We start from the raw sequence: 12,890 nt of genomic DNA, 5'->3' as shown, positions 1-12,890 counted from the left end.
CTTAGGGTTTTGGTTTTTTTGTTTTTGTTTTTGTTTTTGTTTTGTTTTTTGTTTTCGCTCCCCTGGGTAAAAGAACAGATGGAGTATCTTTTGATGTACCGTGGATTTCATTGTTGGTCATTAACAACTAAACTAATCAGAAGCCAAATTTGCCAAAGGGTGGCCACTAAGAAGGGAACACACTTATTAGAATATAGTTTCAGGAAAAGATCTTGATGGGGTTTTCCTTAACTGTCTGAATTCCTAGAAGACTTGAGACCATGCAGCTTTGAACCTTGGTGGGGAGTCTTGCTGAAAGGAAAGCACCATTGCATTTGCCGCCTCCCCACCAGACAATTCGAGAACACTCACCTGCAAATACTTATCTCGTGTTCAAGTGCCAGTTACCTTACATGGTAAAAACTGGAAAAGCAGAGCGGGCAGTGAACCCGAAGAGGAAAAAAGGGACATTTTTCAGGAGGAATAGTTTCAGAAATCCCTCTTAAAAAAATCGGGAAAGGGGAGAAAGCCAGGGAGATCATTAGGCTGAGGTGGCTTTAATGCCTCAGTTGCTTACATAAGCAAACCAGATTCTCAGCCTGTAAGACCTCAAGGTTTAGAAAGCAAAATTTAAGGACAACCAATCACAAACAGCCAACTAAGGCATCCCAAATACAGCAACTGCTTGAGCTGTAGTCAATTAATTTTTTTTTTTTTTTTTTTTTTTTTGCTTCTGCTTCTTCTCTATGCAAGTCTTCCTTTTGTTCCTGTCAGTGGAGCACTCCTAACCATGGCCAGTTTGGCACTGCCTAATTCCAATGAGGTCTGCTCAAATCCACTTAAATGTTTACATTCCTCAATTTATTGTTTAATGATTTTTTAAAATGCAAGTGTTATTTTAGTGGTTACTGTTGCTTCTTTCATCTGCTCTTTCAGAATAGCAATAGCCCAAAATTTAATTGATGAGATAGGTATGAATATACTATAATAAAGGACTCAAAATTATGAAGAAGTCTGATATTAACTGAATGGCAGGCTAATGGAGTCAACATTGCAACAACTGTAAACAGGTGTATTGTCACTCTCCAGAGAGGAGCCTTTGTGTAGAGAAATGAAAATGGATAACATGTTGAAGTACTATCCACTTCATTTCAATTGAGACATGAGGATAAGGGCTGTTGTCCTAGGGGGAAAAAAAAAAGAATAGAGGAAGGACTCTGAAAGAGTCAAATTTTTGACTAGATAGCTCCAAAGTAGGCTTTTATAATTTTATATTAGATGTTAGCATGAAAGCTGAAGAATGTTTGAAAAACAAATGCTAGGCACTGTTCAGACAAAAGAGGTTTGTAAGGAAATAGTAGGAGTTGCATTTTAATGTGTATTGAGGAAACTGGAGCTCATACATGGAACTCTTCTCCAAAACCAAAGCGTTGAGAAGAATGAACAGTAAGCCATTTTCTCTATTACAAAGAAGATAAAAGTACAACAGGCTGAACCGAAGGAGATCATTGAACTTGATGTGACTGGGGTCTAGATACCAGTGGGATGCTGAAAAGTGGCCACTGCCAAACGCCCCTGAGAGGATGGTAGTAATTCTCATTGACTTGCAAGTACTAGCTTTGGTTTTCTGTGATGTTATTATGCGACAAAAAAAAAAAAAAAAAAAAGGGGGATCCCTGGGTGGCGCAGCGGTTTGGCGCCTGCCTTTGGCCCAGGGCGCGATCCTGGAGACCCGGGATCGAATCCCACATCGGGCTCCCGGTGCATGGAGCCTGCTTCTCCCTCTGCCTGTGTCTCTGCCTCTCTCTCTCTCTCTCTGTGAGACTATCATAAATAAATAAAAATTAAAAAAAAAAAAAAAAGAAAAAGACACATAGTCTCATCAAGCAGATAACATATATTCCATGCTTATTCTGTCAGTCATGTTTATCTGTACATATTTATGTCCAATTATGTCTGTATCTATATCTGGACTTGTACCTATACCTGAAACTCTATTTGCATCTGTAGCTACATCTGTAGCTCCAGCTCTATCCATAGCTGTTTCTAAACGTAGCAGGTCCTGGGAAATTCTGGGCATGTGGCAACAATTGGAAAAGAAACTCAAAAAAGCTCATTGTCAGTGTTTATATATAACAAAAGTGGGTCACATGCTACTCCTTTGAATTTCAAAGTTTAAGCAGTGGAAACAAATCAACAGTCACAAAACCTGTGTGGCAACAACATCTTCATTGAAAGAAATTGTATGGTAGTAGTGGAGTGACTATAGGACCTGAGCAGAGGAACCCATGAAACAGCTAGCTGGTACTCATTGCCAAGTTTAAGGAGCTGGAGCTGCCCCCCAGCCCCATCAACTCTTGAAACTGATTAATCAGTATTTCCCACCAGGCAAGGGTTCCTTACTAGGGAGAAACTGCCAAAAGTAGAATTGTATTGGTCAGGATAGGGGCAGTGACAGAAAAGAGAAAAGAATGTCTGCGTAAAAATAGGAAAGGGAAATAGAAGTAGAAAATCTTTTCTAACGCTTATATGCAAATACTGGAAGAAGGAGCTCTGTGGAGTTAGAAGATACTCTTTGAATGAAGGTCCCTTCTAGAAGTTCAGGAAAATGATTCATATAACAAAGAACAACAAAAAAAGCATTTGTGGTGAAATCCCATTACAAATCATCAAAATACGAAGAGAATGAGAATAAAAGCATGCCAGAATGATATGCCTGTAAAACAGATCCAAGTTAAAACATGCTATTTCAAAATAAGTTTAAAGACATAAATGTGTGTGTGTGTGTGTGTGTGTGTGTGTACATGTGCACTCTTCACTGAGAAGGCCTGGGAACAGTGACAACTCTGCCAACAGCAGCACACACTTCTGGTGACCAAACCGTGTGCTGAAATACCTCATGACTTTTTAAGAGAAATGGAGAAATGGACACGATGAGTTTGTTCAGTCTTTTGTACCGGGAGCAAAGGAGATGTCAGAGACCTTATGATCTTGTCAAAAGGAATTCCGCATTAACCTGAAGAGTTTCCCACTGGCTGATACAGTAGGCGCTTGACCGATGCAGATTTAAACGGTCCACTCCTACCTTGATTTTTTACAACACAATACTATAAATGCATTTTGCTCTTCCTTATGATTTTCTTAACAAGATTGTTTCTCTAGCTTACTTTATTGTAGGAATATAGTACATAACATATGCGAAATTTGTGTCAGTCGTTGAGGCTTCTTGTGGACAGCAATAGGCTATTGGTAGTTCAGTTTTAGAGGAGTCAAGATCGATATGCAGATCTTTGGCTGCACAAGGGGTCAGTAGCCTAGCTTACACATTTTTCAAGGGTCAGCTATATAGGACAATTTGAACCCCAGTAAGCATAGGAAATGCATGTCTTGAAATCAATGTGTTTGTTTTATTTTATTTATTTTATTTAATTTTTTTAGAAATCAATATGTTTAAAAACATAGGTTTGTTAGGGGTGAGAGAGCATCTGCATTGTGTGAGTGGGGGTCTCAGGCCCTGGATTCCCCAGGAGGCAGTTTACCTGGGGATCCATCTTCCAATAAAGGCAGCGGGAAGGAAAGCAGCAAGCACAAAGCAGCTTATTCAAGTGCAAGTTCACTGGCAGGGTAGGGGAGCAGGAGGGGGTGCAAGGAGGACCCAGCCCCTAGGTTGTTTCTGGGTTGGGTATTCTTGGGTCTCTCTGGGCTGTGAGGAGCTGGGCTACAGGGGTTTGCTATCTGCTTCTGATCATTTGGGGAACTCCTTCCACAGGTTGGGAGGGGGAGTTTTGGGCCTACAAGGTCTCTACTATCCATCGTAGGGCAGCCTTTCTCTGTAGGTGGAGCTGTCCCCACAATGCAAACCTGTTATAATGAGTCTAGGGGTCACCCGGGGGTGGGGGTGGGGGGAGAGGTGGAGGAGGAGGGAGCCTGTTCTGTGCCTGTGGCTCTTGATCTCCAAAACCTAAGTTCTTGGAAGCTCTAAGGTCAGGATGTTGAGCTTTCAGGCTCATAATGTGTAGTTGTGTATATATTTCTCTATATATACACATATACATAAATATGTATATATTTATGACCATCCTGGCCTCTAGCTCATGTCTTCATCATTCCCCTTCAAGAGCTTGGGACTCTGCATCTGAGGGTTCCTTCCATGGCTCATGTCTAGCTTCTCCTTAATAGATTTATAATGATATGGAATTTAACTAGTCACTTCTTTAGAGATGTAAGAGATCAGTACTTACCTTGTGAAAGGGTATATCAAGGGGAACAATAAAGCATTTATGGTGCTTTCTTATATGAACTGTACCACCGGCTGACCAAATGGTAGAGTCACTAAGGCCAATCAGCTATTTCAGATTTTTCCATAAATGAAACGAGTACTGTGTTTAAGAAAAGCTATGAGGTTAACCAGCAATGCATTCATTTATCACTTATCCTGACGGGCTAGTCTAGTTAGTCGTCTTATCTGCTTCTGCTAGTAAGAGTTAAGAAGCCAAGGAAAAAGCCAGCTTTGGTTTAATGTTTTCTTGTATATTACTGAATATATTTGAGAATAGACGGTAAATCGGTCCCTTGCAACCGTCTTTGACACGTGCTCAAAGTGAGTTCTGTTACCTGCCGTAGAACGAGAGCTTTCTACAGTGCGGGCCCTGACGCCCAGGTCTTCTATGGCTTGTGGTTTTGCTAGGATTGACACGCATTTCCCTGGCGGGGCTTCAAGTGACTTCTAAGTCCCTGAGTAATGAGGTAGCCCAGACTCTTTGGAAAGAGAGAGTCCCCTTGAAGGACCTGGGTGTGTGCATCTATTTTTTAAAAATAATTAAGTGTTATTTTTAACAGTGGCAGAGATCTGATAATCTCATGTTAATATTTGCAGGATATTCCCCAGTAGAAGGTGTCAATTTTTCCTTAACATTTTTCTAAAAATAAGACTGCTTTAAGACCAGTGTGGCTATTCCAATCTGTCATTCCCTGGGGCAAAAGAGCCTGGCTGGGCATGTTCTATTGTATTTCCTGCCTCTTATCGTGTATCTGGAGTCTCTCCCCAATAAAGTATTTTGAACCCAATTCACCCTTTTTGCTACGTACATGGGACCTCCAGCTCATTGCAGCATTCTTCATCTTGCTGCTTTCACTCCCTGAATCCATCAGATCCATCTTCTATTTAAGCAAGTTGACCAGCTAAAAGGTATTTCAGGAATATATTGAATATACATCAAGTCCCTAGGATGCCTTAGAGGTTTCTTCAGCTCTTGCAGTATACAACAGGAAAAAGAAGTGAAACCGGAGAAGTTACGACTTTCTGATGTTTACAAAGCAAGTCCAACAGCTGCTAATTTTTTTTGTAACTCTGTTCAGGATGCAGGTTAATTTACATCATTATTCATGTAACGACAATGAGCGAAACCCTCCCCAGCTTGTTAATGGCTTCAAAGAGACTGAGTTACCATATGGATCCTCAAAAGTCATGTACAGAAACTACAAATTACTATTTTTGTCCCAGATACAATACCAAATAAACGGGAACGTGTTAATATTGTTGCATTGATATTTGTACCAGAATCCCTTCGTGTTTGTTTTGCATTACCAAATGCTTTGTGGTGCTTTAGTGACACTGGGAAAAGCAGTTGCTACTGTGCTCTAAGAGAGCTTTACAATTGTAATGAGTGTTTGATTACCAAAATTGATTTCAGTTGTCATAAGGTAGCATCCTTTTACGTGGCCCCTGGGCACCTTTGCCATGCTGGCCGATTCTCTCTTGGAAAAGCAGATTTTCTTGTCTTGGTGGTGTATTCTAGTCTAGTTTCCCCCGCATATCCTGTGGGAACTTTTGCTCGGTCTCTTTCTCCTATCTCTTGAAATTAGCAATCTCCAAATTTCTTTCCTGGATGCGTTTACTTTTCATTCCATACTCTTTTTTTTTTTTTTTTTTCAAATATTTCCGCAATCATCTCTGCTTACGTAATTTATAGCACTTTCGGCCTTTTCCCAACTACTGGAGATGGCGTTTCTCACTGCCTGGTAAATAAGCTCATTTTGACATTTGCTGGTCTATCAAGTTTAATATGTCCAAGTATGAAAACTCACAACACCCTAAACCAACCTGACCTCCTTACTTTTCTTTTTCTATTAATGTCACATCTTTTTCCTGGTTACTCAGGCTCAAAACCTAGTAATCATTTTTTCTTGTCATATATTATTCCCTTGCCCTTGAAATTCAAAAGCTGTCAAGAATTGCAAATTTTACTTCTGAAAAGTGTTCTCATCCAGTCTCATTTTTGCATTTTGTTCCTATAATCCTAATTCATATCTTGTATTAACTCTTTCCAGGCCATTGCAAGAATGAACTGCTGGTCTCCCTGCTTCTGAAAGTCATTGTACATTACTCTACAAACATACGTTAAGCTAATTTGCCTAAGCAAGTTAGCTCCTGTTCACTGGATAACGGCTGCCAATGGTCCCCACTGGCTAATGGTGGATTTCTGTCAAAGCATAGTAATTTCTTTAGGAAAGGCTCCAAACTACTTTGCTACTTGTTTTCTCTCACTTAGCTACAGATGCCTAAATCTGCTTCTCAAATTTAATGTACATATAAATCCAAGGTCTTGCACTCTTCTTGAAAAGTATTATTATTATTATTATTATTATTATTATTATTACTATTATTTGGTTCTGTGCTATTCAGTCTGTCATGCATTATCTCCCCACCTCCCTCTTTTATAATCCTCTTCCAACTGCAAAGCATGATTCAAAAGCCAACCTATCCATGAGATTTTATTCACATGAACTTTACATGCTCTTCTTTCAAATTCTCAAACATCTGTATGTATATTGTGCATGACACTTAAACTATGTTACCTCACATGGCAGTTTCCCAAATAAAATGTAAGAATTTTGAAGATGGGCTCTGCTTTATTTTGCTTTATATCCCCTCTAGGCCTTGCACAACACTTCACATGCACTAGGTGTTTGGTAACTATTTTTAAGTGGAATTATTCTGCATGATTGAGCCCCATTGGTAGCATAAACCACTAGTAAAAAGATTTGAGTTCATAATGTTTGTGATATTTCCTGTAAACTAGAAAAGCTTAGATTCTATTTAGCTGTGGCCTTTTCAGAAATGTTTATAAAAATTCCAAATATCAAACTCTGCCCTATTGTTAAAATAACAGACTTCAAATCAATTTGATCTTTGAGATTAAAAGAGAAAATGCTATGTAGTAATGAATATGAAGATTAAATCTTTTTTTTTCTTTTTAACAGGAAAACCTAAATTGGTAAAAATAAGTAAAAATGAAGGTGTTCTTGTGGCTGTACTGGATTCTTTTACCAACGTATTTGACATATTTTTTGAGCAATGCTGTGTGCTCTCAGTGGTTTTCATTTGTCATTACTCAAGTAAAGGGAGAGTTATGTCTATTGATGAGTGAGAATTGCTGGAGCATTAGACTTACAGGAAAAATGCCCCTTGGTGGCTCATTCAGCCATTCACATTTTTTGTGCTGTTGCTATGTGCCAAGCAGTGTGTTGTAAATGCAGAATCAAAAATCATAATCCTCTTTAAAAATATTAATTAATTAATTAATTAATTAATTAATTAATTTAGAGACAGAGAGAATACAAGCGGGGGAGGGACAAAGGGAAAGGGAGAAGCAGGTTCCTCATTGGACAGGGAGCCCAATGTGGGGCTGGATCCAAGACCACAGGATCATGACCTGAGCTGAAGGTCAATGCTTAACCAACTGAGCCACCCAGGTGCCCCCCAAAATCATAATCTTAAAACCAGTGGGAAGATAGAAAAATAAATAATCAGGAATGAAACAATAGGACAAGTTGCTAACTGAGGAAGTTATGGAATCCAACAGAATAAATACAATTGGCTTGATAGAACAAGCAGGGGAGGATGCTGACATTCAGCAATGTTCCTTGGTCTTTTATTTTTTCCATGATCACTGCCCCCATCACGATGCAGTGTTAAAGCCATAGACTTATCATAGGTCTCTATCTGTACTGTGGCATGTTGGAAAGCCACAAAGTATTGTATATCTAACTTTTTTTTTTTTTTTGTCCCCGAAGAACCACTTTTCATCACCTTAGCTGAGGATGCCTGAAGTAGGAGGCCCTGATCTTATCAACTAATTTGAATGCTCTAGGATCAACTTTGGCAATCTTGGGGTCATACTGCCCTCATATTTGTTGTCCCTACTCGGTTCTCAGTTATTTCCAAGTGATTATGACTTAAATGTTGCAACTAGCTGGCTTTTGAGGTAACCTCATTGCATTTAGTAGGTTGAGATTTTGCTTTAAGTAACAGAAAAGTGAAAGCTAACCGCTTATGCAAGATAGTTTATTGCTTACTTTCTTTCACATAGAGAAAGGCCAGAGATGGGATTGAGAGTATGACTCTGCTCTATGTTGTCTTGAAGGACTCAGACTCCTTCCATTCATATGGCTTTGTCAACTGTACATGGTGGCCTGGTCTAAGTTGGCTTCTAGAAGCCGAGGTAGCAGGATTAAGGAACATAGAAATCAGGGAAGGCCTGTGACGGCTGTCTGTTGAGGTAGGATTCAGGAAGCTGCCGCATAGCACTCTGACTCATAGCACATTGGCCAGGACTTAGCTAGCTACATCCCCAAAAATTGAACATTTTTATATATAGATTTTTTACTTTACTAATATTAATTTAAATTGTTCATATCCTTTTTTACATTTTAGTGTCATTTTTCATACTAATTTGCATAAGCCTTTTATATGGTACAGATATTTTTTATGTACATATAATTTGCAACAAATATTTATATCATTCTGTTTCCTTTTCTGTAAAATCACTTTTATTATCATTATAAATATACATATTTATATAATGTAGTTTGTCAATCTTTTTATATAGCTCCTTTATCAACATTTATTGCACATCATTTTAAAATAGCTTCTCTCTTTACATTTATGATGAAACACTTATAATACATAAATATATTATAGATATGTGCATACACACATGTGTACAAGTGTAACCTGAATTATTATTGTTTTATTTCTGTCTTTCAATAATCTCCACTGTTTTAATGATGTTTTACAATCTGTTTTTCAATGATGAATAATGTTAACTTTTATTTTACCTGTCATATCCTTTCTTTAAAATAATATCCATTTTTAAAAGTATTTATTTTTTAATGGAGTATCATTAATATTGACCAAACTTTGGTAAATGAATACAGGGGAATAGGCCCCTACATCACCCATGACCCCAGGAACAGGACTCGTATCGAACACTCTGAGAATATTTCTGCTCCCTGGTGCTGGGGGGAGACTTAAGCTCAAATACAGGCTAGGTTTTAGGTTACCTGAGAACCTCTCACCGGTCACCTTTTTGAAGGAGTGATGTGTAAGAAATAATGTTTTACTCCAATTTTACTCCTCAAACACACTCCTACTTTCTCTTAACATATGACCTAGCAAACACCCACTACTAACTTTTAATCCTTGTCCTAGAGCCTAAAAGATCAAAGAATAAAAAAAGAGGAGGGATATTTATAGAGAATCTGACCTGGAGAGACACATGGCAGAGAGAGGGGAAAAAGAATCAAGAAGGAATGTCTGAGTGATTCTGATTCATGGCTGTTCTCTTTGGTTACTCTTCACACTTAAATGCATATGAGCACTCACTGCTTGTTCCTTGAGTTATGCTCATCTCATGCCATGGCCTATACCAAGTTAAAATACTATCGTCTGACTTAAAATTACAGACCTATTGCTCACTTTAGAGTCCTGTTACAAGCAAGTTTGCCCTTTTTGGGGAAGCCCAGGTGGCTCAGCGGTTTAGTGCCACCTTTGGCCCAGGGCATGGTCCTGGAGACCCAGGATCGAGTCCCACGTCAGGCTCCCTGCATGAAGCCTCCTTCTCCCTCTGCCTGTGTCTCTGCCTCTGTCATTCATGAATAAATAAATAAAAAATCCTAAAAAAAAAGAGTTTGCCCTTTTTGTTATAAGAACATATATCAAATATAGATAGGACTCAACTGATATGAATTTATTTACTTTAGGGAGTCATAGCTTTAGATAAATTTCCTTGAAGTTGCAAGTTGAAGTTTTATCCACTAACTCATCCAAGTTGCAGCTTTCATCAGATAGTTCTTGAGCTCCACAATTCCCTTTGTAAATATGGAAGCTCAATAGAAGGAATGATGCTATATGTTGGTTTTAAACCATTTATCTTGTTTTCTTATATAGTTTTTGCAGAAAAGTTAAGTAGAACGGAGGGTTGATTATTTTGGCCATTTGATTCCCAAGCCTATCCAAGAGAAGGAGCAACCAACCATCGGATTTATTATAAAATTTTACAAAATTCAGCTGACAAATTCCACCAACTTTTCTTTCCTCACAATCTCTGTCAAAATGAATCCTTTGGAAAAATAAAAATTTAAGAGGATGGTCAAAATGCATGTCAAACATCAACGAAAAGCAAATGTCAGAGCAGACATCTCCTGGCCACGGAAACATTTGTTTTAATAAATTTCCCCCTTGATTAGTTTTCTCTTGAACACCACTAAAATAAACACACACACAAAATCAGCCTTCAGGGTTTTCTATTTGCTGTGATTGTGTGGTTCAATCCATTAGAAAACTAGCAGTACATAGGGCTTCCCACACCCCACTTGAGGAATCACAATTTCACAGTTTGGTTCCCAGCACTGCCTTGCAGGGCTGCAATCATAATGAGTTTTTGGCTCTGGACATGCAAGCAGAAGTCTCTTATGTTGGCTTCTCAAAGGGGAAGGAGAGAAACACTAGAGGAAACAGCAATTATATTGCTCTATAATAACACAAAGAATTGTTCCCAATACTCATATGTACGTTACTGATATAATGTGTCTTTTTTTCCCTCAAATAATGATTTTTTTTTCAGAATAAAAATGGTACAGATTTGTATAAGCTAAACCATAGGAAGAAGCCTGGGAAGCTAAGGTGTTGTGCCTTACAGATTTAGAGCATTATTTAACTGGGGTCTTAAAAAAAAACAACTCAGGAAAAAAAGAAATGATCAAATCCAAGAATTTGATCACCTATGGAATCTCTGATATAAAATGCTTTATGGATAAAGTATTTGTTTTTTTAAAATCTGTCTTACTAAAAAATATTAATATGAAAATAAACCAGTTTATAGGATATAATCTCATCATATGCAGGGCAATAGGGCATATTACATTTATGTTTTGTGGCACTTCTCTAAAAAACAAGGTCACTGAGCAACCAGAAAAGTCTGAAGTTATTTTAGCATGTGCTACTCCAATGCTCTGGAGACATATGACATCAGGCTCCTCACTAGCACTCCTTCCTACCCGAGGCAAAGTGATATATGAGAAATCGCACGGGCCTTGAAGTCAGCTAAACTTGGGGACACATTACAGCTTCTCACTGCTTCTGTGTCCCTGGGTAAGTTTCTTAACTTGTCTCTGCCTATTGTAAAAATTTAAAGATTGAGACAAATACTTACCCTGCTAGGGCATTGGAAAGGTCAGTGACAATGTATTTAAAGTATCCATCATAAACTAGAGGGTATTATGCTAGGCAAAATAAGTCAGAGGAAGACAAATACCTTATGATTTCACTCATTTGTGGAACTTAAGAAACAATACAAATGAACATAGGAGAAGGGATGGAAAAATAAAATATGATAAAACAGAGAGGGAGACAAACTATAAGAGACTCTTAACTGTAGGGAACAAACTGAGGGTTGCTGGGTCGGGGGTTGGTAGGGGGATGGGGTAACTGAGTGACGGGCATTAAGGAGGGCACGTGATGTAATGAACAGTGGTGTTACATGCAACTGATGAATCACTAAATTCTACCCTGAAACTTATGTTAACTAAATTGAATGTAAATAAAAAATTAAAGTATCCACCATAACGAGTATAACAACATGGGGATTTAATAACTACTGGGAAGTACTATTTTTATCTTCCCTTCTCTTATCTCTCCTACATTATTTTCATGGATCATGTATGGCAAATATATCTTAATTAGATGTACTTGCATTCCCACCCTCATCCTCTTTCCACACCCCGGAAGACACTGTAGATTGATAATGGCACTGTATTTCGCTGTTTGGACAGTCCTAGAATCGAGTTATCTTACTAATTTGCTGAGGGAGATATTGTGTTATATATTGTTGTTTGGTAGGTGTTGCAATTTCCAGGACACATTACATGCAAGCAAAGATAAATTTGTTTCATCATTTCTCAGTTTTTCCCTTTGAATTTTATTATGGCTTAATTTTGTACAATACTGGAAGAATAAAGTAAGTGGCAATTCATTTGTGCTATCAATGTTTTAAGGGCTGGTATGAGTAGAATCAGGTTTTATTATCAACAGGTACCTAATTCTCATCTGGTTAGTTTCCACTCGTTTTCCAAAGAAATTCCGAATCCAAAGGGAACAGTCTCTGACACTGTATTTCCTTGCCTGTGCTGAGAAAGTCCAGAACCAAGTGTGCTTGTGAACATACCGATGAGGGAATGGGGAGAGAGGATCTACCTTGCTAAGCACCAGGTCTATACTGTACCAAAGAGGGTCAGCCATTAGTGTAAACCCAAAGATAATTTCGCTGAGCAAAAGTTCCCAAGGATAATTTCATTAAGACAGGTGGGAAAAGCTGTATCAGAGTTGCAATAATTGCCTTCATTTTCCTGTTATCTCTTTTTTCATGTCACTGAAGGCCATAATTTAGATCTCTAGGTGGGCTAATGTGATCTCTCTGTGATTATACTCTTCGCCTAACTTTAGGTTAAGAGGGTCCCAATAGTTTTTAATGATGCTGCTTTTTTTTTTCAATAAATAGTAAATTTGTACTTTTGTAGATTTTATTTTTAATACTGAGAATTACTTCCATAAAAGATAGATATAAAACGAC

At 38.2% G+C, this 12,890-nt stretch overlaps 1 long non-coding RNA gene across 1 annotated transcript in view; it reads left to right on the top strand.

Moving 5' to 3' along the window:
* The window catches only part of LOC140625214 (uncharacterized), a 125,235-nt gene that overhangs the window by 1,513 nt on the left and 110,832 nt on the right, over positions 1-12,890 (top strand). The window lies entirely within an intron of this gene.

This window comes from Canis lupus, chromosome 35, assembly GCF_048164855.1.
Source record: "Canis lupus baileyi chromosome 35, mCanLup2.hap1, whole genome shotgun sequence".
Taxonomy (NCBI): Eukaryota; Metazoa; Chordata; class Mammalia; order Carnivora; family Canidae; genus Canis; species Canis lupus.
The sequence above is the reverse complement of the archived record's forward strand: the minus strand, read 5'-3'. Positions and strand labels throughout refer to the sequence as shown.